Below are 27,837 nucleotides of genomic sequence, written 5' to 3' on the forward strand. Positions count from 1 at the left end.
TTTTATTGTTGAGTTATGGTTCCACTGGGTTGTCGATATACAAAGCAGCAGCATTCCAGGAACTTCTCTGAAACCATCAGCATCCAAACCTGTTTGAATTCTGCAGTAGTTGGATAATTTAGGCCTTTCTCAGAATTTTGGCCTTAAATCAACACCACAAAGATTCACAGGGATAGTTGTTCTGATGAACTAATGCAAATATTATAACAGAGTACTATGTAGTACTCTGTTATAAAGATGCAACCTTGGGAGGTGGGTTAATCGATCCGTCAGAGCAGAGTAGGAATGTTGTGCCAGGTCTGCAGTCTGTTGCTGTTAATTGATTTCAGTGTGATGTTTGGCCTTTTCATAGCAGTGTGATATTGCTAACTCATACTCACCTTTTAATAGCATATATCTCTTAGCTCTTGTTTCAAAGTAACATTACCTAAACATTGCGTATTTTTGCACTCTTTTTGCCGAAGCGTGATGTTTTCACTTTCACCACTGTATTTCACCTTTTTCTCAGGTTTTCCTGGTAATTTGTCAACACCTTCTGAGTTCTGATCTTGTCCTCCAGGCAGTTCCTTCTAGGACTGTCTTTTCCTCAGGTACAGTAATTCTCTTTATAACTCTCTATTCAACCATCCAGGCTGCACAAAGCATTGACTGGAATATGAGACAGGCCACCTTTACATTTGTTATGTCCCTTTATTTTGCCAGTGAAAAATACATTTTTTTAAGGTATATTGTGTAACAGTTTGCACACGTTTATGGCAGTTTCAGCTGGACCATGTTTGCCCTGCTTCCATGTAAAATAATGCTGGTCAGTGGGATTTCTTCATTGCACCAAGTTTAGGAAAAAAAGTTTATTTTCCTGTAAGAGCAAGGCCTTTTATAAAGGAAAATAAATTCATTTGACACTAAGTTCTTTGTAAAAACTTCAGTTGTCTGCATCTTGTTTGTGCTTATTTGTTTTTAGAAATACAGTTCTGTATCCTAAAGATTGTTCCTTTGCTTTATATCATAATTATCCTGAACAGTAAAGTTTATAACAGTTCTAGAGTTTATCAGCTCTCTTTCGTTATTATTTTTTGAACATAGGCATTATGTGTACTTTTTGTTTTCCAGTCTCGTAGAAAGTACTCTGTCTTTCATAAATTTCTAAATATACTTGATAAGTTTTTCAATTGTGTTGCTCAGGTCTTTATGTATTTGATGATGAAGTTCATCTAAAATTGAAAACTTACTCCTCTGTTCCTGGTATTAATTTTCTAGGCCTTTTCTATCAGTTGGTTTTCTTAGTAAAGACATTTAATTAAAGAAGACTTAAAGGATGTTGACCCTCTTTGTTCAATAACAGACCAATATTTTGCTTGCTCATCACCTTATTATTGCTTGTGAAATTATTTCTTGTTACCTTTGGTTTCTCCTTTTATTTACATTTATTTTGTGTTCCTGTTTTTTGCCCTGCATATCTGTGTTCTTTTATTCTGATAATTACAAGTTAACCCAGTTTCCATTTTCTTCCCTTTCTTTCATCATATATTTCCTTCAAATTTTTGAGTTTATTGAGGAATTCATGATTTAGGCTGGTATGTTTCTTTCTACTCTTACTATATTTCCTCTGCTTTGGGATAATGTATATGTGTGCTTATATATTTGTTTAATATCATTTATCTGAGGAAGTATGTCTTCTGCTTACATTTTTTTTCCCTTTTTTTCCCCCAGGGTCTTTTTATATTATTTATTTATTTATTCCTTAGGTTGATCTTTTTTTTCTTAGATTTCCGTACACCACTATGATTGTATCAACCAAATCTCTGAGTCTACTGAAGTGTACCTGTTATTGTTAATTTCCACCCTTTACTTTCTAAGGATTGTGAACTCCAGTTTCACCTTTTTCATCCAACTTGACAAGGACAGAAACCGTGTTATTCTTACTAGTTACCATTTACTGCTCCTAATTACATTTGGAAGAATCTCCCTTTATCTGTCTTCTCCATTTTCTCTATTAAAAAAAATAAAATGGTTGACACACATTCCAATAACTTGCTAGGAAATCTGTGTTTTGGTGTATGCCTCCCCCAATGCCATTTATAAATATGACGCTATGCTAAACTAACATCTAAAATGCTTAGTTCTTTTCATAGTTCTTGTAAATATGAATAACAACTTACCTGTATTACAGCTGTGGTTATAATTCAGAGAATCTAGTTGCATATTGGATTCCTCCATAAATGTTGTTTTTGCAAAAATGTTTTCGAGTTTTTCTGTCCGTTGATTTGAGTTTGCTTCACTCCAGCATGCAATTTGACTTACTCCTCTGCAAAAGACTTGCAATAATATTTTTGTAAAAAATAGTATTGTTACATTTGTATGGAAAAAGCATCTCCCAGCAAACTCATTTTACTTCTTAGTTAAAAAGCTTTAGCCACAAGAACTGAAATGCTAGCTTATTTCTCACTGCATCACTTATTCATGTGCGTGAAACACAATCTGTAGACAGATCTAATGGCTTGTGGAAAATTAGCATTGAATTACTGGGCAGTGGTGCTACATTAGTGTAGTGTTCCTTTCAGAACATGTTTTACTTTAGGTAAACTTGCATATCCTGAGCTATTTTGTTCATGGAGCTGAACGTTACAGAACAAGCCTTATGAGAAAACAACAATGAGAAAGCACCATTTAGGCAAATGGTTAATTTTATCTTTGTTTTGCCAAGTCACAATTCATTGTTCTTCTTGATGGTGCAAAACTAATTGACTCTTATCAGAGTTACATTACCTCCAAAGGCAGATAAAATTAATGCAAAGTAAACATCCCCATGATCAGAGACCGTCTGATGAAAGGGAAAACAGACTTGGGTGAAGTTGATGCAGAAACCCACAACAACCTCTCTCAGAATTATAAATCAGGAAGTTCTCCAGGTTATCAGCTACTGCTCTACTTCATTATTTTGTATTCTCTGTTTTAACCTCAGGTCACCTTTAATACATCTGCTCTGTAGTGATTAATATTACTGTTGAAAATAAACTACGGAAGAGCAGTGCTGTATTGCATGACTAATTAGTCTATCATGTTACTTGTTTACAGCTTTTAAAAAATGTTTCTCTTCACAGAAATAAATCAAAGCATACTAAGCCCCATGTTGTATGTGAACCACCATCGTATCTGACTATGGAACTTCCAAGGCCAGGTGCCCTTCTCTTTCAAGAAATTATAATTTGAGCTGCAAAATCTTCAACCCTTTATTTTCTTCCATTCAATCTCTTTAACACTTGCCATGTTTGCAGAAAGCTTCTGTTTGAGTCTGGGAATTATATTACTTTTTTCCTCGGAAGGTTCACGCTTGAACAAAGCTATATACCAGATTTCTTCTAAGAAATCTCAAATAACTTTGGCAACAGGCAACCACTATTGAGTCTGAAGGGATCAAGGAGTACAGGTCATGTCCACTGAGAGGTCAGGACTGTCATTTGCCTTTATAATTTAAAAAATGAAAATGCCAGTAACTTTAATCCCAAACTTCAAAAGAGTACCTAAACACTCTTGAAAAAACAGAAATTTCAAACTTAAGCAAACATGTAATTTTTAATCAAAATTTGCAGTTTTCTGTGAGGCAGATAAAATTCTAGAAAATATGAAGGAGGGTTTATATCTACATGGGATTTGTATTTAGAGACTCAGCAGCTGCTCTGTTCAAGACACTTGATTTTAGGGAATGTGATCTTTAATAGGCTTAGGGTCTCTTATGGGGAAAATGTCTAAGAATTATTAAAACCTGCAAAGAAGTAGGAAGAGTTCAGATATCGTTGTGCTCCACAAGCTCATACACTGACACTTAACTCTGCAAAGATGTAGAAGACTCACGGAGAGGAAAGAATGCATTATTCTCCGCATGCACTGGTGATTGGACAAATAGTTTGGGACTTAAAATGTAGGAGAGGGACCTCTCATGAACATGTATGTACCTGAAAGACGGGAAAGAGGAGCATCTCTTCACAGTTGTGCCTGGTAAAGCCTATCTCTTTTTTTCTGATACCCTTCATCACAGAGGAGCCAAACAAGACCTGTTTGTTCTCTAGCAAAGAATACACTAGAGATGACAGCCTTAATTAGATGTATCTGTAATTAATATTTTCTATAGTATTTAATATGTGGAATATTAAGTACATCAAGAATGTTAAGATTTGTTCTGAGAGTTTGACTGAATCCAAAATATTATGAAAAGTGGGAATTGGGAGTCTCCATTCTGTATGTCAGCATGTAGAGCAGAGAGAAAGAATCTAGAGAATAAAGAAGTTACTTGAGGAAAGCAATGAAATACATATATCCAGCTTTCCAAAAGAATATTCTGTTAGGATTGTAGGTGATGCAGAGAAATATGCAGAAATCAAAAAGACAAATAGAGTATTTCGTTTTAAGCTTATGGTCAGATATATTTTTTATTTTACATGCTTTTTTTTTCTTCATTTTCAGTCCTTCAAACCACAGTCTGAGTCTCAATTTCTTTAAAAATGGTAAGTGATTATTTAAATGGTTTTACCATCAGCTTTGTCTCTTTTTGTGTAACGTGGTGGGTGGCTTGTGTTGCAAGCAGTACACTATTTGTGTTATGTCTTTGCAAAGACAGAACATTAGTATATAAATGGGGTGCTGGCATTCTGGACGGACTAAGCTGTAAAAGTCATGCTTTGTAAGCTGAGGATCTGCACAGTGTTCACTGATAATTCCCAGAAGCTCCTGGAGGCTACTTTGTCAGGTAGGGGCTTTGAGATATTTCTGCTTGGTGTAGGGCAGTGTCTGTCTTGTAGACTGCAGCGGGGTCACCAAACTGCATAGGCCTTTCTGCAAGGCGTCAGAGGAAAGCTTCAGTTAGACCAGTCCACTCTAAGTGTAGGGATTATTAAGTAATCAAACAGATGTCATAGGAGATTGTGTAACCATCGTGATTAGATGTTTCTGAGAGCAAAGCAAGGCAAAACCTCTCTCAACAATGCTAAGGCACAGCGGATCTAACAGGAGCATGGGCTAGATAACATCTTGAGGTTCTTGAAGCCCCGTTTTTGTGATCATATCTTTTACTTCCTAAATTCCAGCATCCACAGCATTTTACTGAAAAGAAATTGCATTCCACTTAATATTGTTGACATGTGTATGAAAATATTCACTTCCAAGTTTATCAAGTTTCACATAAAAAAAGAACATGATAAAGACAAATTGTACTCCTGTATCCATGACACTATTTTTCAATGAAATGCAGTTTCACCTTACAGACATCATTTGCAGAGCAGGATTCAAAACAAATCTGTTGCCAGTGTTCTTGTGTAGTCATCTTTCTAGTCACAAAGTACCATCTCCACTGTATTTAAGAGCAATAAACAACTGCAGCTGCATTCCCTGCAATAGAATGAGCACACAGAGGGTGAAACTTTTTTCAAATAGCAGCTAAGTCATCCTGTAATGAGGGAATGAAAGGGGGGCAAATGGACTCGAGAAACAGGGATTTCAGATAACCTTTTTCTAGTTTAAATGCAATTTCTTCTTTGTTAATCCATTATTGGCCCATTCTAGTGGGTATATGTCTGAATCTGACAATCTTAATTGTATTTTATGTATTTCCCAACTCTTGCTTTTCTGCAGCACCTTTGTGAGGATCGGAAAGCAAGCCTCTCTCCATTTCCATCAAGACCAGCTTTTACCTCGCATGGAGAAGCCTCGTTGCAGGGACGCAGCCTCTGACAAGCACCAAAACTCCTTCCCATCGCTTCCTAGCAGATAGTGAATGTCAGGCCCTCTGCTGCTTGGATGGTCAGTAACCTGCTGGCACCATTTTGCCTCAAGGTAGCGTCTCTGTATCATAGCAACGTACAAGAATGCTAAGCACATATAATAATACAGTGGTGGTTTGTTACAAAGAACAATCAGAGAATTCCTCAATCGACTCTTGCATCTGAATGATTTTTATGTGCAAATGCTGCTTCATAAAGCAGGTTTTCCACATCAGGTACAGAAACGTGTTCTGGTATTAATCCCATTTCTAGATGAGCAAAACGACCTCTTTCTGCCTTAAAATATATGACTATAACACCTGCTCTTCAGTCATGCAAGGAGAAACAAGTTCTGCAAGGTTATTGTGATGAGGGCAGGTCAGCTGGTTATTTTTAGCTCGAGCTAGCACATTTAGCAAACTCTCACAAGAGGAAACATTTTTTACCTGCAGCTGATTAGCATTCAGAGCTGCACAACTTCATCCATTTAAGCGTAAAAACAGCTATTTTAGTCTTATTCTTACAACCAAATGCTTGCTGTTCAGTATTAAGAAAAAGGTGCACTCAGATGAAATGGCATAATATGCCTCCGATCCAGAAAGCTAAATGCAAATAGTGATTACCAGTCTCTTACAGTGGAATAATAAGCACGCAAACATTAGCATTGGAACACAGTTTACCCTCTGTCGCTGTGAAGGCTTCAGCCATTAAAACTCTACCGGAGTAGGGAATGGAATTTTCCATTATTTTTTTTTAAGTTTTCTTTTAATGGAAGCTCCCATTACAAATTCAAAAGCCTTTATTTAGCTGTCATTAGGATATTGTTTTAGGACAAGCAGGATTTCTTTTAACTGTGTTCCTTGACCTGGCTGCTCGGGTTCGCACATCAAAGACTTTCTCTTCCTCCCTACTCAGCTAACCAGACACACGTACCCCAGGGAGAATGCCAGATTATCTGGAAAGGCTGGAAATATGACCTATGGTGTTATATTAATTGCATACCTTGACAGAGTCATGTGGGAAATGCTCTCAGAAGGGACCTCACAAAAATTCCTTCTGCTGGCTGTTGTCTCCTGGATTTGTTCCCATTGCAGGGTGGGATTCTACCTGAAAAAATAGACAATGCAAGGAATCATAAGGAGATGGGGAAAGAAACAATGCTTTGTTTAATAACTACACAGCTGTTACACTTGTTTAAAAATGTAAACTCAAATAATATTTTAAAATTGCTTGTTGTTTACCAGTAAAGGGCAGAAATATTCTTTCTCTTCCAGAGAAAGGCAACCTGTTTAGAATACATAAAATATCTTTCATTTTTTTAATCAATTCTCCTTATGGGTACTTTTTGGCAATAAGTATGATGATAAAATCTGAATGGTTGAATTCTAAGATCAAAAGGGTTCTGTCATTCACTTTCCAGTTGTGGTAGGTGCTGAGCATTTATCAGAGACTCCTCGTATCCTTGCATGCCATTTTTTGTTCCCCTCCATTTTAAAGGTTTCCTGAAATCTTCTGCTTCCTTCTGTCTACTGCCCTGTCAAGAACTCCCCGCCCTTTTTCGCAGAATCCCAGCCCAATATCCCTTTTGTTTCCCTGCCAAGGTTCCTGCATGTGTTCTGGGTTTTTCTTCCTTATCCTCGCTCCCCCAGAAAGTCCCTTCAGTCCCTCCTCTTGTGCTACTCTTTCTCTTTTCCAGATTCTCTCTACCAACAATGTGGTTCTAGGCCATTCAGGATGCTAATGCTTAAAAACTGCGTAGTGCAGATCAATAGCCAGATGAGGAAACCCTTGTTTCCCTAGAAGGTGTTACTAATTGGCAAATAACTGAGGCATTTGTCTATCTTCAGTTACAGACACCCGAAGCTGCTGGATATCTGACCACAGTGTCAGCACCTGCTTCTGTCCTATATTGCTAATGTTTTCTCTTCCAGTTTCCACTGAGCCCAGTAGCCACCTAAGGATAGAAGTAAAAAGTTCCACTGTGTTATCTGCAACAGAGGAGCAATAGCACATGGGTAGGAGACGGGCTGTGCTAAGCACACAACACCACTGAATCAAGAACATTGGAAAGTTCTTCATACATACAGAATATATAATCTGAGACAGATGCAAAGCCAACAGCAAAACAGCACGTCTTTTTCTTTTGGCTTCCCAGTGCAGTTCTAAGTCAAACTCCGGTCAGGAGGAAAGACTTAGTACATTTGTTGACCCCTGCAGCCGGCAGAGGAAGAGCTTGCCCTGCGCATCCTTAAAGCCCCATCGCAGCACGGTATAAACAGGCCACATAGCACGCATTTCTTAGTGCCAGTGCACTTGGGAAGGGCAGGCCAGGCAAGCAAGGCTACATGTAGGGTTTGGGGACACCTCTTTGCATGCAGTCCTGCTTCTGTGTCACCGCGACATCAATCACCTGTGAAAAACTACCAGTTCTGGTACCAGTGCTCACAAAAGCACAGCTCGCTGTTTACTTTTTGTGAGCGTTCCTGTGAATCAAATTGGACTGCTGGATTGTTTTAGGAAAATAAACACAAAAGAACCATGAGTGCTGCCAGAGCGAATGAAAACAACGCTGCTGGGGAGTGTTTGCTGTGGTAGTGGTGACTTTGAGTGCTCAGTACTTCAGGAAAGCAATTAAGACACAAACTCTGGCCTGGTAAGAGTTTAGGTTGAGCTTAGGTTGCAGCCCCTCCTGTACAGGCTGTTAATGCCCCAAAAGCATCACATTTCCCTCATCCAAAGCTTGCTTTCTGCTCTTAGAGGAACAGCTCTTGTCTCCATCCTGCAGTGATGTTTATGTGCGCGTCAGAAAGACTATATGCAGTGGACAGAAATTACATAGCATTTCTTCAGGGTAACAAAATGGCAAATACTGGGATCCTTTTGGATCCTCTTTCCTCTCTTTCACCTTGGTTCCTGCAGTGATATTCAGCCGAGTGCCTATCAACATCAGGTTGATGTTCTGAAATTTTCAGTGGTGTCAGTATCTTTGTAGATGTGCTTACAATATTTCTGTTCAATTTCTGTGGTTTCCTCAAGCTAATCATCATTCTTTCAGTGCGAAAAGTTCCAACTTCTGTCACTGGAAAAATACTGAAAAGAAAAAAGGAACAACAACAAAAATCCTTAAATCTGACTTGCAACCCCTAATGAGAAAAGAGAAAAAAAAATCTGTCATCTCATTCAGAAAGAAAAAATGCTAGTTTTTTTTTTTTTTTTAAGTGAAATAAATGCTTTCCCTAAACACGATCGCAGTTGACAAAATGCTGGATGTTTAGGTGGCAATTATAGCTCTTTCAGAGACTGTCAAATCTTGTCACAACACATGTTATAAATGAGGACAGATTTAGACATCCTTTATGACAGTTATGTGTAGGATGTGGATGGTTGGCAGTTAAATTTCAAATGCAAGGAAATTTTCCTTCCAATAGATCTTTGCTTGTTTATTAAGAGGGAGTTACCGTGCACTGAATCTTGTATCTACCATGTGCAGCTTTTCATCCTTACAGCTTTTGACATTTCACTTTAACTTTCCTTTTTGACAGCCATCTGAACATTGTTTTAGGTAAAATGTAACCTTCAGTGCTCTGGAGATGTATGAAATTTTTAAAGCTCTCGGTGTTTTCATACTGAGATTAAGGTTGGAAATGTGTCATATTATACATGGATGGATAGATAGTAAGAAAGCAAATAACATAGATGGTAACAATAATGATTGAAGGGAGCCGCTTCATGATGCACGCAGAAAATGGGATAATGCAGAAGCCCACATTCATCGTGAGACGCATAAAATGTTGATGAAGTATTAGTAATAATAATGTGCATCACAAAGCACAATTCATATGATGATAGACTACACAGGTGTCATTAAAGCCAAGCCTGACATGGATTTTAAAGTGTTTCTGATGTTAACAGCTCCAATGGCATAGGGAGAAGAAAGAGAAGAGAAATCCCAGAGCCATGGAAGAGTCCTGGCAGGGTCAGACAGAACTTTTTTAGAAGCTCCGAGGGAGAGCGTGCTGGAGCAGCCTAAATGTCAGGTTTTCCGAGTGCAGCATAAGCCTTTTTGACGGCACCAGCCTCACTCTGCTAACCAGCACTGACATTGACAAGCTTTGCATTCACCCTTTCTGCAAAGCTCAGTAAAGAGGTGGGAAAGGGCTAGGCAGCATTTCCCAGCTAGGTGACGTACGGCGTATGCTACGCTATGTGCAGCTAGTAGAGAGGGGAACTATACCTCCTTTAGCCCCCGCTCCAAATTCTAATAATCCTTTGAAGCTTCTGGCAGCATCTCCTGTAAGGAAAAAATCTGTTTGCCCATTTTGTAGTCCTCCCACACTTGAATATGGCAGGCTGTAGACTAATTTTTATGAATGATGGCGTATAAAATCCCAGTGAGTTCGGTAAGTGTGATTCTAACATTTCCGAGAGATAGTAAAGAAGAGATGTCATCTACGGTATCGGGACCTTGTGACTCTTCCATTTAGCTGTAGCAGTGTAGCATAGCAGAATTAATCACGTGCATACTGCAAGGCAGCTACTTGAGATTGCTGGACTGGGACCAAAGTGCTCGTTGCGTTGGAGGACTGAGCCCATAAACTGGAACACTGTGGGCAGCTATACCTTTTGCAGAGCTGAAGTTTTTCTACTTTCTATTTTCATAAAAGTGGCAGTGTTATGTAACTAAGAGATAGATGAACTTGTGCTCATTCCGAAAGATCATAAAACACTCAGAAATATTTGTGAAAGTCTGCCTTGAGTAACACAGCTTAAGCCCTTGAATTCTGAATGGGTAGCTCTCCTGTTTCTTTCCGGTTACAGACCGTTCACTTAGCCCTAATGACATGCATCCAAATAAAAGCTTGCTATTGCACAAATGTGAAAATAAATGTACTGTTTCTATGCTTCAAGACATCAGCATTTATTGCCTCATTTGGGAAAACAACAGACTTATTTGGCTCATTTATACTCTACACGAAAACTGTTTTGAGACAGGGACCTGTGTCTTGCATCTCCGAGCTCTTCATGAATAGGGCCATACACTCCCAGGCATCCTCCCGTCTATTCACTTGCCTAAAAAATACTAAGGGGCAAAAGATTACGGGGTGCCTCAGGTATACATAATTAATTTACCCACAAGCTGCTAAAATGTAAGACAGCCACAGCTTTTTTTGATTCGTTCAGTTCCTAACTGAGATGACTTCTTAGGTCTCCTCTTGATTTCAGAAGTTAACTTACTGTGTGTGAATAAATTCTACCTGACAGTCTTTCTCCTCACTCACTTGACCGGTGAAACCTTTTTGATAATATTACAAAAAGTTTGCCTGTTTGAGAAGTATTTTGGAGCATTTTTAACTTCAAGGAAATGTCATATTTGCATGTATGCATTCAGAATAAAAGAGTTAGTTACTTCAAAAGGTAATCTTTAAGTAATTGGTTTCACACCATCTAATTTTACAGTTTTATGCAATAATCCTGATTGTGATAGCACCTCTCAGAAAATTAGAAATACCAGCAATTTCAGCCCCTTTTAGTGTCAGGAAACTAATTTTTAGGATTATAATTGTTTGAGGCTTTGTCAGACTTGTTCTCCTATTTGTATTCATGCATTTCTAATTACAGAAAAAAAATAAAGAAGAAAGATATCCTCCATAAAGATAAGCAGCGTATTCTTGGATAATATTTGTAATGGATCCATTAACTGAACTTGACAAAAACTAAAATGCAATAGCAAAACATTCATCTTTAGATGGATGCACTTTAAGCCTTCTTTCAATAAATGTCTGTCCTTCGGGGCAGACAGATCTTTTTAAAGCCCAGGGATATCAGTATTTCTATACCCAACCTGTTCAAAATCTTGACTGCCAAATTCTCACATTAAAAAGACTTACAAGTCCTAGCTGATGGCACTGCCTTTGATGCTGGGGAAAGGAAAGGCTACAATGCCATTCCATCACTATTTCTGCTCCTAGTGCCAGGGCGGTGGCAGAGGCCACCTGGGTCAAAAAGGCATTCAATGAGAAGGAGAAATTTAACCCCTCTAGTTCATTCCTTGATGTCAGTGCTAAAGCAGGTGAAGGCACAGATGTCTGGAAGCCCTTTTGCATTGTCAGGACCCTGGGGGCACTGCCAGGCTCTACTGCCCCTGCCTCCCTCCCCTGGTTCCCCCACCCTGCCCAGAACCCCATTCCAGCCCTCTTGGTTGGATTTTGCCATCCATTCGGTGAAGGAATCTGAATGGAATTGGCAGCATGAGGTATCACATCTCCAGCATTCGCATCTGCTCCTCAGCAAGCCCTACAAGGTTCGCATTGTGAAACCAAGAGCAAAAAAAGATCTGATTGAGACTTGCTGTATTTCATTGAAATCAGGAGGAAAAACACGTTACTGTAGACTTGGATACTTAATTCTGTGAACCTGTATTTGAAAGGATTTGGTGTAAACCAAAGCAGCACTCTACACTGAAGAAATGACTGTGAAACTCTTCACCCTCCAGCTGCCCACAGCTGGATTTGGAGGTTGCTTTGTATTTCAGCTTCTCAGCCTACCATTGAAAACTATCTGCAATTGCTGGTAAATACTATCTTCTTCTGCACTGCTACCCACAGCGTGGGCCCCAAAATGCGCAGCATGGTTGGAGGATATTCATGCCCGGTATGCAATTAAATCCTGAAGAGTTGCTTGTTAGTCTACAGGCTCTGGATGAAAATATAACAGCCATTGCTTATCTTTGCAGTTTGCTGGGACAGGATGACATCTTAAATTTATCAAGATGCTTGGTGATCTCAGTGCAATAAAGAGCAATAGAGAAAACGCAGGAAAAATGTATTTGTGAAGTTTGGTTTTAGACAGAACAGCAGGGGAAAAAAAAACAAAAAACACCAAAATCCCACAAACTAATGGGACCTCATGGTTGTCAAAGTGAGCCCTGTTTTTTTCAGTCAGTGTCTGAGGAGTCACAAGCAGACCTGGCATATTCTGCATATTTTTACAGGGACTATTATTGATCAGTTTCTCTTTTTCACATAGACAAATATTTTTATTTGTATTTATTTTATTTTATTTTATTTTATTTTATTTTATTTTATTTTATTTTATTTTATTTTATTTTATTTTATTCTATTCTATTCTATTCTATTCTATTCTATTCTATTCTATTTTTATTTTTTACAAATAACAGTAAATGAATAGAAACTTGCCAATCAAGAAATCACTGCTTAATATGAAACTTTACAGGTGAGCTTAAGATTTTCTGGAGTTTTAGTTAGAGTGACTACTTAAATGGCACAGTTGTATTCCTCACAAACAAAACATAACATTTCTCACATTCGAACAAGCTTACACAAATAGATGTATGTGTAAAATGAGTTCTGTAACAAATAATGCTATTGCCATTTTATTGGCCTTATTTCCAAACAGACCTGAATATTCTCTAGTAGCTACACTGCATGCAGAAAAGGTTTAGTGCAGAGATCATAGTTCCTCTGCCTTACATACAAAAGACAAATACAGAAAGAACAGGCTTTCTCTATTTTTCTTCTGCTTCTGTAATTCTAGTACTGTACCTCAATGGAATAGGAGGAGTTACAGAGGTTATGTACAGGTGAGTTTTATTATACTCCTAAATTCCTTTTTCCAGGAAAAAGGCCGCAGTAGGTTGAGATAAAATTTCTCATTTCATACAGAGACATGCACGCATTCCAGGTCTCAGCTGTAACCTGGAATATTATGTGCATGTTATATATACTTATGTATAAATATGATATATACAAACATATACACAATATACCTCTATGATGCAGACCATATGGATATAATATATATTTGTGTATAAACATGACACAGATCTTGTAAGATGCTACACTGCACAATTCATAAATATTCTCTTTAATAATCATTAGCACAAAGGAGTAACTACACCTCCAAACCCCTGAATGTTTTACCTCTACAGAATAGGTGGTATTCAGGAAGCAAGTACATTTTTCTCTTCAGGGTACAGTACATTGTGTGAAATCTTTCAGAAACTGGGCATTCATGCAGTACAGCAAGTACGTGTGACCTCTACAAAGTTATTCGGCTATGTGCGAAAGAAATGGTAGGCTGATAAAAGTTAAATGTGGGCCTCTCGTCAGCACCACTTCTTGGATTTCTTTAGCTGAGAAATAGTAATTGTGGCAAACAACCGAAAATAAAAGAATGATACACAGTAGTGAACACAAAAAAATTAGAGTGGGACATTTAAAATAGGCTAATCACTAATGGGAGTTGTTTTGCATGTAAAAGACACCCCTTGTCTTTTCACTGAAATAACTTAGGCCATTTAGATTCATCAGGAGACTGTCAATGTTACAAAATCAAATGCATTAGTATTGTCAGCGTCCATATTGTAGTGTTAAAATTGCAAAATGATGCAATTATAGAAAGAGTATCCATTTGAAAGTTTTGAACACAATGCATTGCCTTGATGGCATATGCATTTTTAATTGGATATTAACTTTAGTAATTCAGAATCAGAGTAGAGATGTCTCTCCTTGACAGCCTATGAATGAGAAGGGCTATTTCCTGTCAACCTGGCTGATAAAAATTCCCCTGTAACCCTTCATGTAATAAAACCAAACCTTGTAAGGAATGAATAAAAAGCAGCAGACACCTCAGGTGGGATCTACCTCACCTCATTTTGGGCACCTACAACTGAATGAAGCGTTGCTCTGCTGAGGTCTCTCTCTGCTGCCTGAACAGGGAGCCTTGGGTAATGCAGTCGTCTAAGTGAGGGCAAACGAGTTCCAGTTCTTGTGTGAAAGCAAGATGCTGATCCAGATTGCTGTTTGTAGGATGTGTCTGTTGGAGGATGCTGAGACAGCGTGATAAAGAAACATTTCTTGACGTCCGTTGGAGAAGGAAAGACTCAGTGCTGCAGGCACTGAGGCTCTGTGACTGGTTGGTTTTGACAAGAACTGATGGTGCTCCGTACCTCATGTGATTGCAAGTGTAGCATGTTGCCTTCCTCACGCGTGCCCAGTGCCTGCCGTGCGGCGCTAGCAACCTCACATCTCACTAAAGTCATTGGATAGAGCCCTCAGCTATCTCATCAGATGAAGCTGCACTATTTATATGCTGAGAGCATATGCATACTGTACTATTAGTGCTAATATTTTTGTCAGAACACTTTTTTGAAGTAAAATGTGAGAACATTTGTGGGCAGTAATCACAAAACAGGGTTGACAGCTCCTTCCTTCTCTTACTCAGTCACAAACGTTTTTCCTTTCAACACATTATGAAATGTAAGTGGAACTGGTCATTTTCAGAAACCAGTGTTATTTGGTTGGTAATATGTGAATACCAAAAGGGAGCTGACAAGGTTATCGCCAGGTAGAAACTGATAACAGCAGGCTGCCTGCATCCCTATCTTAAATTGAAAGCGGAGCTGCAGAGCCTGACAGCAATACCTGGGGGGGGAGCATATACTGCATTTGCAAAAGTTCATAACAGATAACTAAGCCCCTCTCTTTCATCACCACCTGCCTAGGAGTTACAGGGCAATTTTTATTCCATTAACAGTCTTCCATAGCCATGGAAGTCAACCAATAATATGAAATACATACTTTAATGTTAATATCAAGTGTTATTACGAAACTGTCCAATGTTCGTATAATTATCTATGAGGAACTGTTTAACAATGGAGCTAAATCCTACAGGGTGGCCACAACGTTTCAGTCAATCAAGACAACAGAAACATCTACAGCACAGTTCACCTACCCCAGCTGGAAAAGCCAAGACCATGTCAACAATAATCTTTCTTCATGGCTGAGAACTGTGCAGGAAAAGCTCTCTTTCCATGGACATCCTGGTTCATAATGCCCTCATGGCTGAGCTATGGGATCTCAGGAAAGAAAAACTACTGGGTATTGGCATTTCAGAACAAGAGGTAAGAAACCACAGCAAGAAATAATAATGTCACTGAATTGTTTTGTTCCCCTCAACCAGAATGGTGGAAGACCTGCTCAGATGTTCACGTGCAGCTGTTTGATGTGCTTGAACATCGGTGAATCACCACCATGCACAAAGCTTACTGACACAGGCTCCCAGTAGTAGCTTCCACCCGTTCTCCATCACAACGCTGTCAGCACTATAGAGCGTGGGATAATAAAAAAATAATGATACAGCAGAAAGCTGAAACAAATCCTACCTGATGAATCATTACAGTAAGAAAGGTCTGTGTAATCTCAGGCTCATTCATTCCTCCAATCCATTACATCTGCTAACGCAGTTAATTGTAATAAGTGCATGACAAAACCAGATGTAATTGTCCACCCCAACCAGCATGGTTACGTCAGTTTTAATGTGCTCCTCAGAGAGTTCCTCTTCTCAAATTAAATGCAGCTTGTTTTTTTTAAAAAAAGTAGTTCAGTTAGGAACTAAAGATATTCACTTACAACATTCTTTGTCTTCTAACAATGACTATGAAGCAACAAATAAGACTTACCAAGTACAAAGGCCAAGCATTTTTATTTTTTTACTTATTTAGCATTTTTAGAAAGACTGATGAATACTGGAATTTTTTAAGCTAGATATATTTATGAGCTGTGGGCAGTTCTTGATATAGTTACAGTCTATCCCTGTTCGGATAAAATCCATTTTCTATTCAGGGTAAGTGAAGGACTATTTTAATGCCTGCTAGCTTAGTAATGGCAGAAGGAATAGAAACTACCTTCCAAATTGTGGATAGTCATGGCAAGGCTGAAATAGGTGCTCAGACCTGTCAACTAAGATTTGTACAATGAGATGTGAATACAGATGCACTTCTTTGGTGGAACTGTACATTGTTTGCTAGGAGGAAGCATGAACATCAGAAAATTAAGTAGACAATTAGAACAATAATTAGAACAACAAGAAAATACAGGATTATGCAGATAGGGCACAGAGGATTTGGGATCAAGAATGAAGGACAGCCTAGAAAAGCGAGGAAAGGGCTCAGCTCTGGTTAGTCTAAAGCTACCAGGAAATCTTCGAACAGACATCCAAGCCTTTGACTTGGATCCTCTTTTTATCCAGTTCCCCACAGCATTAGGGGGCACTTAAAAACCTTTCCTTAATGGGAGTGAAAGAAGTAGTTTGGGGGCACAGTGCTGCTCTGCAAAGGCAGTGTAAAGGCTTGGCATTCTGAGCAAGTAGCTGGGTCCTGTCATTCATTTCATACTTAATACATCCAAGGAGACAAGATTTGTTTATATTCTCTGCATACAAATAGGTTTGGATCAAAAAATACATGACTCTATCGTGTTTCTAAGAAACAACCCACAAATTTCCAAATACTGGCTAACCACTGGCACTAAAAAAAGGGTAATAACATGTTTAATTTTAACCACCTGAATAGTCCTATCGAATGTAGGTATGTGTATACATTCCTGAAAGCCCAGGCACTGAAAGAGCTAATCACACATTAAATTATCTCCAGTGCACAAGAAATATATTTTTAAAGATATCTAAGTATATATAAAACCATTATTTTTAATAATAGGACAAGTATCTCTATTATATTTAGAATGTTGGTGTCTGCGTTGATTTCTTTACATTGCCTACTTCTGTAGCAGTTGAGTGGTTATTTACAAACTGCATAAAAGTGTCTGATCAGCCAAACCAATGTTCTTTTTTCGGGAAAAAAGCAAACAGTTTCTGCAAACGAAATCGACAAGTATATCCAATCTGAAACACCTAAGATTTTCATCTTTATGAGCCACTGAGCAAGATACTTACTAAAACGCAAGCAGTCTTACCCAAAACAAGACATTTAACTAATTCTCAGACAGACTAACAGATACCACAAGTAAGTTAGACCCCAACAAAATTCCAATATTTTTATTAGAGAAGAAAGAAAATCTTGACATTTTAGAAAATTAATGTAAACTTTTCTAGTAAAATACAACTAATTGCAAAAGTAGATACTCTTGTAAGCATTAGTGTATATATATATAAAGCATATACAAAGAATTGCACGATGATGGTTAGAAGGGACCACATAATTTAGGCACATAGTGCATGGATGTTCTTTACGAAATGTGAGGCACCAGTTGATTTCTTTTTTTTAGGAACCAAAATCCCTTTGGAAAAAAAAAAAAAAAGGGGGACCCGAAGCATCTGACTGATACAGCTGAAAACGGGCCAGATGAGAGGCAGCTGGTATTGATTTCTACAGAGGACAGCAGTATGACTTGAACTTCTCAGGACTCTGAAGACAAAAATCAGAGAGCCATGAGTTCCATTTAAAACTGGAAAGGAACTTGAAGCCTGAACATCAGCTAAGTCTAAGGTATTTACTCTTCTTACTCAGAAAGCAGGTGGTTGCTTCTTTGAACTTGAAGATGAATTTAAGTCATCTCTCTAAAGTACGTCTTGACAGTCTGCTCTGGATGAGACTAGCAACATAGGTGTGTTGCAAGACTGCACCAGGGGAAAAACAACTGAAAATTGTTGACTGCCAGAGATAACGAAAATGATCTGCTGTCTGACAGTTGAGTAAAAGAAATACATGAAAAAGGACTAATTATTTCAGCAAAGAGCTGGCAAACAACATCAGATAAATGAGTCAGACTAGCTTGTTATCTCTCTCCTGGTTTTAAGTACTGCTTCATGAGTGTTGTACCTCAGTGGCTTTTTAATACCTAAGGTAGTTTCCAGTGAAGTCATGGAACTTCAGAAAGCTATTTTTTCCATAGTACTAACGACACTAAAAAATCATTGTGAGAAATGGTTTACTGAATGTTACAGAATTTTGTATACATTAGCTTTTCCGTTGTTTTCAATATTTTCAATGTTTCTAATTGACTGAAAAAAATGTTTATGTTTTTTCTCCTCATAGGCCTTTCAAACTTTTCAGGTGAGGAAGTAGTTGGATAGAACATAAAATTGAATGTAAAATGAAGCGTGACGTTTTTATTATGGATTTTCTTTCACTGTCTCATATAAAAGTATTCTGATCTCATGAAGAACCATGAGGAAGAGAATTTTCTGTTTCTGTGTGGTTTCCAAAACCTTTGTGGCCCTCTCAAAAATGACCTTACTCATCTTCTGTGTGAAAAATATACAAGCTTTTTCTATCCCAAATCCCAGTTACTGTAAATTAAGGTGTACGTGATGGTCATCAAGGCTCTAATGGTCGGCAGACACCAGTTCACAATCCAGCAGGGATGAAGCTACAAGAATGATGTAAGTCTCATTTTAGGGATGAAAATGTTTGAAGGAATTCAGTACCTCACCTTGGGTTTTATAAATTAAACTTACAAATTATAATGCAGGCTTGCCACATCCTTTTCTCACCCCCTTGACTTCCAGTAAATGTTTGCAATAACTCAGAAAGACAGTGATAAAATGGGGAACTCTACATATGAAAAAACTGTTACACATATCCACTCCAGCAAATCAGTCAAACCCATAAATCATCTTTGGCCAGTAGGATTAAGAGTTGATAATGGAGGAATGGCATAGGAATACTGGATCTAGCAAAAGCAAAATAAAGGCTGCCTGAATATTACCATGCAACACTTTATTATATTACTTAGTACTGAGTGGAACTGAGTAGGGCAAGCACATCAGTCACCAAAACTTGAAGTTGTCTCAGATAAGCCTGTCATTTCCAGCCTGAGTTCATGTTCCTGAGTTTCCAATGAAGCATTAAAATAGTGACTACTCCTCTAGAATATAATTATAATGCCTATGCTTCCTTTGAGTAGAGAGAGGACAAGAGTACATAATGAAACAAACGTATGTATCAGGTTGAAGAGCATCCATTTGTCAGAGAGACAGTGTGGTGTGATTTCATCAGCCAGTTTGGACCCAGACCTGTCATGTGGTGCTCCATGACTCCATATCTAGCAATAACTTTAAAACTGATCCCCAAGCTAAAATGCAAATCAAAGCAAAATAATGAGATTCTTCTCCAAGCTGAAACACACACAGTCGCATATTTATTTCTAATTTTGAGAACTGAGACTTATTTTGAGGCTCACAAAAGACATTGCGGTCCACATTGGAGTTTTCACCTGTTGTGTCCCTTGAGCAATTGATGACATTCAGGCCCAAATTCCAAATCCCCTTCTTTAGCCACCAGCTTTACCTTTTAGTCTTAGCTAGTTCTTCACCACTCTTGGAAACAACAGTTTAAAGCATTTGTTTCAGAAAACCTAACATCTGACATCGTACCTAACATTGCACTATATTGGAAAGAATATGTAGTCAGTCTTAAAAAATTGAAAACATTATGTAAAACACTGTGGAATTTCTATAGTAGCAAGTGGAAATACATAAATACAAATACAAATTCCAAAGCCTCTAGGCAGAAGATAGCTAACAAATTTTTGGTTTGCTTAGGTTTCCAAGAACTAAACTGTGTTGAGCTAACTTTTTCCTGGAAGGGGACAAATAAACGGAGACGCTCCTATCTCTCGCAAAGATACATCCATCCATAAATGTAGATTACAAATAAATGCAGGTAATACACAATAGACTAAAGCGCTTCAAATGCCATATGAAATGGTATTAGAAAAAGGGAATTCTGGAGGCTGTCAGTCATTACCAAAGAGATCTAATGTGGGCTCAGAAAGATGAGGATCCTCATCACGAGTAGAAGACATCAAGAAACATCAAGACCGGTAAAAAGACCTAAAAGCAAGAGGTCAAACAGAACACAGCCGAGCGGCACTGCAGAAATGTGCAATACTGTCAGTTTCTGAGCGCCCGAGGGGCCCAAACCCACCACGCCAGGCCCACACGGGCCAACTTTCTCCACATGGCAAATGTCGCGGTGGAGCCCGCGGACGATGCCAGCCCAGAGCCACGCCACCACGCCTCGTCACCCTTCCCTGCACACCTCTGCCGTGCCTGACGGGAGGGTCGAGACCGCAGGGCGAGGCACAGGTGCAGTTTCGGACAGGAAGGGCAGGCTGCCGAGAGGCCTGAGACGCCGAGAGACCCCTCCAGAACCGGTCACTGCCTCAGGGGGAGGACACAGAAGCCCCGGGGTGCGGGGGGGAGCAGGGCCCAGGAGGAGCCCGGCCGCCTCCTCCTCCTCCGCCGCAGCGGGGCCGGACCCCGCCCGCCCCGTGCAGCCGCCCCACAGCGCGCCTCCCCCGGCGTGGTGCCCGGGCGCCTCCCGGTACCCGCGGAGCCGAGGCGCTGCCCCCACCGCCGGCTCCCCGCGGCGTTAGCCCAGCCCGGCCCGCCGGCCCCCCCAGCGGCGGCGCTGGGGATCGCGGCGCATCCCGGCGGGCTCCCCCCTCCGGCTGCCGGGCGGCTATTTTTAGCCGATCCTCCCCGTGTCGCCACGGGCTGCCATCGCAGCGCGCAGCCCCTCGCCAGCTGCCGCCGCCGCCGCCCCGCCTGCCTGCCTGCCTGCCTGCCTGCCCGCCCGCCTGCCCCGGCACGGCGCGGCGATGTCCCCCTGACCCCACCGCCACCGCCAACTTTTCCTCGCCGCCCCTTCCCCGCTGGAAGATGGCAGCAGGGGGAAGCACTGGAAGTTGCAGCCCGCGAGCGAAGAGATAAGGAAGGAGGCGGCGCGGGAAGGTGAGTGGCACCGGGATCCCCCGGCCGGCGCCCCCCGGCTTTGCCCGCGGCGCTTCGGGCAGCTTTGGGGAAGTTGCGAGGCTCCCCGTGCCCGGGCTGCCTTCCCCCGGCGGGGCCGCGGCCGGGGCCGGGGCCGGTCTCCTCGGGCAGCCCCGGCCGTGAGGGGCCGGAGCCGGGCGGGGAGCGGGGCGGCCCCGGCTCCCCTCAGCCCCTCGGTGCCCCCCGGAGCTGCCGGGGGTGGGTGGTCGGGGGGCGGTCGGGGGGTCTGTGGCTCGCCTGAGGTTTAGTCAGCTGGGTTTAGTCAGCGGTGGAACACAGCGTTAGTTAATCGCTTGTGCTTATCGGCACTGTAGGGAAATAGAAATACGCTACTTGTACCACACAGAACGTGTTCGCCTTTGAGAGACTCACCCCGAGCCCGCTGCAGTTTGCAGTTCGAAGTGCTCTGAAGAGGTCTAAGAACATCCTTAAGCTGCACGGGGGTGAAATAGGGAAGAAGTATTTAAGACGAGCCTGACGCGGAGCATGAAGTGCTGAGGCGAATCGTGGAGACCTTTTGACACGTGAAAATGCATGAATGTGCTTTTCTAACCCCAAAGCTGTTGGGAATCTTTGTCATAAACAGCGCGGAATAAGCACGGGCATAGAAAACAGGGAATTTAAAGCATATTTGTCTTTCCACATTGTCAGCTGTAGTTCTGTGACATTTCGTCTCTGTGACAGAAGAATAGTTTTGTGACAGTTATTCAGGGTATAATTTGCAGGCGTACAAAGGCCTGTGCGCTTTGCCGAGAACTCCATGAACAAAAAAGGAAGGTATTTCAACATTAAGGTTTTTCAGACGCCCTCTCCTGATGCCCTCTGCCGTCTCCCCTCCCTCATCTCCCTCTTCCCCCCCCACCGTTCCCCAACAGCTTCCCTAGATCTTTCGATACTTGAAGTTATTTTTTTATTTATTGTTTCTAAATTCTTCTCTTGTGTCCAGTGCATTCCTGGATCAGTGGCCTCAGCCCACGTTTGTTTTGTACCCAGAACACCCACTTTGTTCAGAGAGAAATGCGGGCTTGTTCTCTGTCATAGGACCAGAGTGCCCTGGGAAGGCAGTTCCATCCCCTCATACTACTCTAGTTGCATCATTATATGTATAACGTATATAAGTCTCAACTATATATAGCTTTCCACAGTCAATGATACAATTATGCACTATTTTGACACCTCTTTTTCATTATGCTGGCAGAGATCTGACCCAAAATGTTAGGAAAAAAACATGTCATGGCCCCAGAGGAAAGCTAGTCAGTCATATTTACCTAGTGCTGGTGCCAGCTTCTTCATATAAATATTGCAATAGCTCTGCTTTGTATGAAATTGGCATTGTCAGCTGGGAATTCCTAAAAGAGGAAACCATGCCATTATACTTCATGGTGACCAAGTTCATGCAAATGCAGCACCATAGTTAGTTAAAACTACCCAAAACACAGCTCTCAGTGTCAGGTTGCTTTTCATTTTGGTATCAAAGTCTGTGTTTAATACACACAAATATTTTCAACCTGACATAAAAATGCCACTTTTCAAACCAGCGGTGTTTGGTTTTCCATTAACCTTTTTTTTCCACAAATGAAGAACAGTCTGCGTGCTGAAACTGGAGTAGTAGTTTGTAAGCTGTTGTGTGTCTTCTCCTTGGCACTCTCTTCCTGTGTTGAGAGCAGTTCAAATACAAAAGTGAAATAGTGTCCCAACTACGAAAGTCCCAATACATGCTTAATTTTGTGCAGCCATTCCTCTTTGAAAAAACAAACAAACAAAACAAGAAAATAATAATACTATAATAGAATGGTATATTTTCTATTATGAAAAAATCTAACATTAAAAAGAGATTATGTTATAAAACCTATCTACTTTCTAGAAGATATTTAAAGCAGAAAGTAATTTTCAGTTGTTTGTCTCACTACCCTAGATATTCCCATGGAAGTTGCTGTTAAAATGTAATTTGGACACTGAAAATATAGATCAAATTCAGATTTTTCCATCATGAAAATGATATGAATCCTGGTATGAATTACCATGAATATTGAGAGTGACTAAATGTAGTTTCTTCATATTTGCCTAAAGCTTAGTAGGAGAGACTTAGTTTTGAAAATAAGCAAATCTTGTTGTATGTGAACTATTACAACTGATGAGAAATGACAAAAAAGTTGGAATGTAGCCGAGTGATCTCCAAAATGGTAAGTTAAGCACGTATTGACCAGACTGCCTAGCAGACTACCATTGTTTTATATTCCTCAACATTCAAACTAGCTAATTTAAAGCTGTCTTGGATATGCGTATGCAGGCTGCAATACAAAGTACGTCTGGTTTACAGTCATGGCTGAATCATGAAGCTGAGTGAGCTTACTGTTTCTCAGGAGTGAGGGTTTTTTCCCTTTTAGAGAAGAGGTTTGGGCTGGATTTACCGAGAATTGTATGCTATTCCCTATATGCATACGGTGTACGTGAATTTCAATAGAAATTCAAGTTAAAAGAATCGGTATGTATCAGAGTTTTCCAGTCTCTCCAAGTCTGTACAAGAAAATGTTCTGTCTGTTGCTGCATTTAAGTAGGAAGGCGCATATTACATTCAATGAGTTATATTAAAAATAAAAAGGATAACTCACACTTAGAGACAGAACATTGGGCTATTCCATGATAAAATATATTGTCATGCTTTGAAGTTTCAGTAATGATTTCTGAAGGAGTAAGCATTTTCTCGGAGAAGGTTGCATTACTGAATCACTTAAGGTTAGACTGTTTACTGGAATTGATATGTAAGTAAGGCATTTTTAGAGCTAACATCTATTGATGAAATCACCTTTCATTTATTCCATTTGGTTTTGAGTTTGTGGATTAGTATAATCATATATGATGGAAAAATTTGTCTCCTGATTGAGGTAACTTACCTGGAATGAATGCATTATATTGTGAACTTTGGCCCATGCTGGCTAGGACTGTTCTAGTGTTGACTTTATTATAGCAACATTTATAATATTATGAAGTAAATACATGTTACTCTGTATCTTCCTCTTCAAACAACTTAAAAATTGAAATGAGGTAGTGCTTAACTTCTGTACAAAAATACTGTTTTAATACCTTGAGTCTGTCTTAAAATCCTTTGCACTCTAAGGTATGATCTAACTTCCCTGGGAGCACATATCCAAACTTTTCCATTTTTATATAACATAGTTACATAACTTTTTGCCGGAGAAGTTTGTCAATGCAAAATGTCAACGTGAGTTCAGAAACTATTTAGAAAAAATCATAGAAGAAAAACATAGCAGGGGTTAGAAAGCATAGCAGTAATGGTTCTGGATCAGAATGTCCCTAACCTGCAAATATTGTGAAGACTTCAGTGTATTCCAGGGAGGTACCACTGCTTCCTCACTCATCTGCTGTTGGGCATCTGGGGGCAAGGCATGGGGCTGAACAGATCTGTGGCTTGACGAGCTCGGTTTTACTGTTCACGCATTCTTACACAGTCAAGATTGGCAAGATGAAATTGTGCGACTCAGAAATCTCTTTATGAGGAAAAGAGACTGAAAAGTTTTGTTATACAGCCTTCAAGCTCAGAAATTTACTTGTCTGTGGCATTAATTCAATGTGTTATGTAGTTTATGAACTGGGCGGATAGGAGGAAGCAAATATTTATTCTTATTTTCCAGTAATTTCTTTGTGGTGGTGTTTTGCAATATAAATATTAATGTTTATCTCCTGCAAATCATGATGCATTGTTGAAGTTTCTTTATAATGTGTAATAACTATAAAAATAGTTCGGTTTCACAGTTATTGCATAGCTGTAAACTATTTTTGTTCAAGGAAATGAAAGAGTCTTCAGCAAAGGTAACTCAGAAGTGCCTATACAAAGATGACTGCTTATAGTACTTTTTCTGTGTGCCCCCAGTTCTTCAGTCTTTGAGAAGAAGATGCTGGATTCTGTATGTCACCGTTGATTTCTTCTCTGAAGCACTTGGTCTTTGTTTTAAGTTTGTTTCTGTTCAAGATATGGAGCGCTCTTCCTCTAGAATGGATGACTTGGGGGCTTTGCTCAGAATTGAGTCCCCTGTCTAGCTCAGGCTGAGCAATCATGAGCCTCTGTAGTCATGCTGCATGAGTCCAGCTTTTGTTTCTGTGCTGTTTTAACCTGGAAAGCCTTATCTAGAGTGTCTTGAAAAGGCGGCGCAGATCCATCAGAGAAACTGGCAATCCTGAAGAGTAAGTCAGAGTCTTGTGAGCATCCAAGGTATGAGAAAACTTGAGCTGTAACTTATTCATGAAGTAGGTGGTGTGCTGCACAGTGTCTGAGGTGCCTTAACCGTTTGATAAGGGTCTTCCATTTGCAGCTCTGCACTCTGCCTGTCACTTGGAGCTCTGTAAGTTTTCACAGAAGCTGCTGCGGCAATGGTTTTCCCCATTCTTTTTGTGCTGCTCTTACACTGCTGTTCTCATGGCCTTGGACCTGCAGACCCTGACGCTACTGTTGTCAGCTTTCCCCTGGAAGTGATTCCTGCTGGTGTAAGACCAACCCCATTTCACCATCGCTTTCTTGCACCTTGTTTTCCAGCTTTTAGTTTACGTTAGGAGAAAGTCACCTGAGTGTCTGGTAAGTGTTACACAGTAATATATGCAAAGCTTAACAGCCAGGTAGGTTGCTATGATGAGGCCATGATCAAAGACTGCTCCAATCAGTGCTAACAGCATTATGTGTGGGTACAGGCAGTAGGGAATTTGAACAGATCAGGAGGAAATTTTTATAGTTTCATGGGAAATTGAAAAGATCGTGAGGAAATCTATGCAGTTAACATGAGTTCAAAAGCTATTTAGAAAAATTCATAGAAGAAAAACAGCAGGGGTTAGAAAGCATAGCAATACCAGTTCTGGATCACAGTGTCCCTAACCTGCAAATATTCTGAAGACTTATGATTGTTGTCTCATGTTCTTCTGTCATGAGCGCCTGTGAAGAGCGTGGCTCCATGTTCTCGGTAACCTCACAGGCACTGGCAGGCTGCTCGTAGGTCCTCCCAAAACCATCTCTTCCCCAGGCTGAACAAACCCAGTTCCCTCAGCATCTTCTCACAGGGTAGCTTCTCCAGCCCCTGACTGTTGTGGTGGCTTCCGCTGGACTCAAGCATCTGTCTTTTACTGGGAGCACCAAAACTGGGGGCAGTGTTCCAGATGAGGTGTAGTGCTTGAGTAAAGGGGACTCCTAAAACTCCATGGTGGTAAATGTACCAATTGCTAAATAGCACAAGGTCTTGAAAATGTACAAATAAGGCACTGAGCAGAACTCCGCTGTCTTAAGACTATACAATTAATACAAGCTATTACATGCTTTGAAGAAATTATTACACCTTACATAGTAGAAACACAGTTTATTTGACAGTTCTTATCAGAAAAGTTCCTGAATCATGTTATTTTAGTAATGTGACATTGGAATTTTACTCTAACATACCTTGCATGTATTAAAATATTTTTTTTATAGCCACGTATGAAGAAAATGACACCAACAGCCTATATCTAGGGTTTCAATTATACAAAACTCTAATTACTTGAATTTTTGACCTTTATCATTAAGTCTCTAGCGTGCCTAAATATTGAGCTGAAACCTTGCTTTAACAAGAGGTGGGTGAACTGCTGGCATGAAAGTAAGTTTTCCAAGGCAAAACTTTGAAACACTAAATTCCAAATGGCAATTAAGCAGCATGCACATAGTAACTATATTTTTTGTTTAAAGTGTACAACTTACTGGCATTTTGCCTGATTTATAGCTATTTAGTTGTTCATAGCTTAAAAATAGAGGGTACATACTGCTGACAATATACAATAGGTACAGGTACAACTATAACCTTTCATGTTTCCTCTTTTGATAGACAGTATAATCAATAAGCTTTAATAACCCAAGCTGTTTTATTTAGGACATAAATACGTACTGTATATAATCTCATGAAAATGTATTATAGATGGGAAGTTCAGCAAGATGAGATGAAGTAATATTCAGCAGCTAAAACTGCATGTATGTTTAAGTTGTTTAGTTTTTACACGTATTGATGGTTGCAAACATAACTGAAGACAAGATAGGAAAGCTGCTGCATTCGTGATCAGGGGAAGACAAGTGTCCACGCCAGGAGCTGCAGCTTGCTTCCCAGTGTTCGGACACATGGAATCTACGGTTTTGGTCTCTTAAGGAGTAGGAGCTGGTATTAGAATAGTGAGTTTTATCATATTCAGCAGAAAATAATAGAATGGGCAGGAAAGAATTTCTTGCTTTTTCAAAGTGCAGCTGGTGTAATCTTCCCAAGTCCCCCCTAAGTTGTTTTAAGACAGAATATACCATCACTGCAAATTCTAAACAGCAAAAACACGAGCATTAAATAATTCAGCAACCTATTTGAGATAATAAAATAATTTCTTACTCTTTGCAGCAAGTATCTGAATATCACAAAAATAATCTTTACAGGACCTTTGTGAGGAATGGTAGTTCCATTTTAGAAAGTCCTCTAAT

The 27,837-nt window shown here is 39.9% G+C and overlaps 1 protein-coding gene and 1 long non-coding RNA gene across 3 annotated transcripts in view; one reads left to right on the forward strand and one right to left on the reverse strand.

The window, feature by feature from the left end:
- Positions 1–2,357: 2,357 nt before the first annotated feature.
- On the reverse strand, positions 2,358–20,836 carry LOC308190207. The gene is made up of 4 exons (XR_013947008.1): positions 20,614–20,836; positions 6,756–6,860; positions 5,685–5,835; positions 2,358–5,382 (listed from the first exon to the last, which is right to left on the reverse strand). It is a non-coding gene; the product is annotated as an uncharacterized lncRNA (long non-coding RNA).
- A 231-nt stretch (positions 20,837–21,067) lies between these two features.
- Positions 21,068–27,837, forward strand: part of HDAC9 (histone deacetylase 9) — a 480,503-nt gene continuing 473,733 nt past the window's right edge. For both annotated transcript variants that reach the window (XM_080581240.1, XM_080581243.1), the window contains exon 1: positions 21,068–21,308. The gene's annotated coding sequence lies outside the window, so the exon portion shown is untranslated. The remainder of the gene's footprint in view (positions 21,309–27,837) is intronic.

This window comes from Anser brachyrhynchus (genome assembly GCF_964034855.1).
Source record: "Anser brachyrhynchus genome assembly, chromosome: 2".
Lineage (NCBI taxonomy): Eukaryota > Metazoa > Chordata > Aves > Anseriformes > Anatidae > Anser > Anser brachyrhynchus.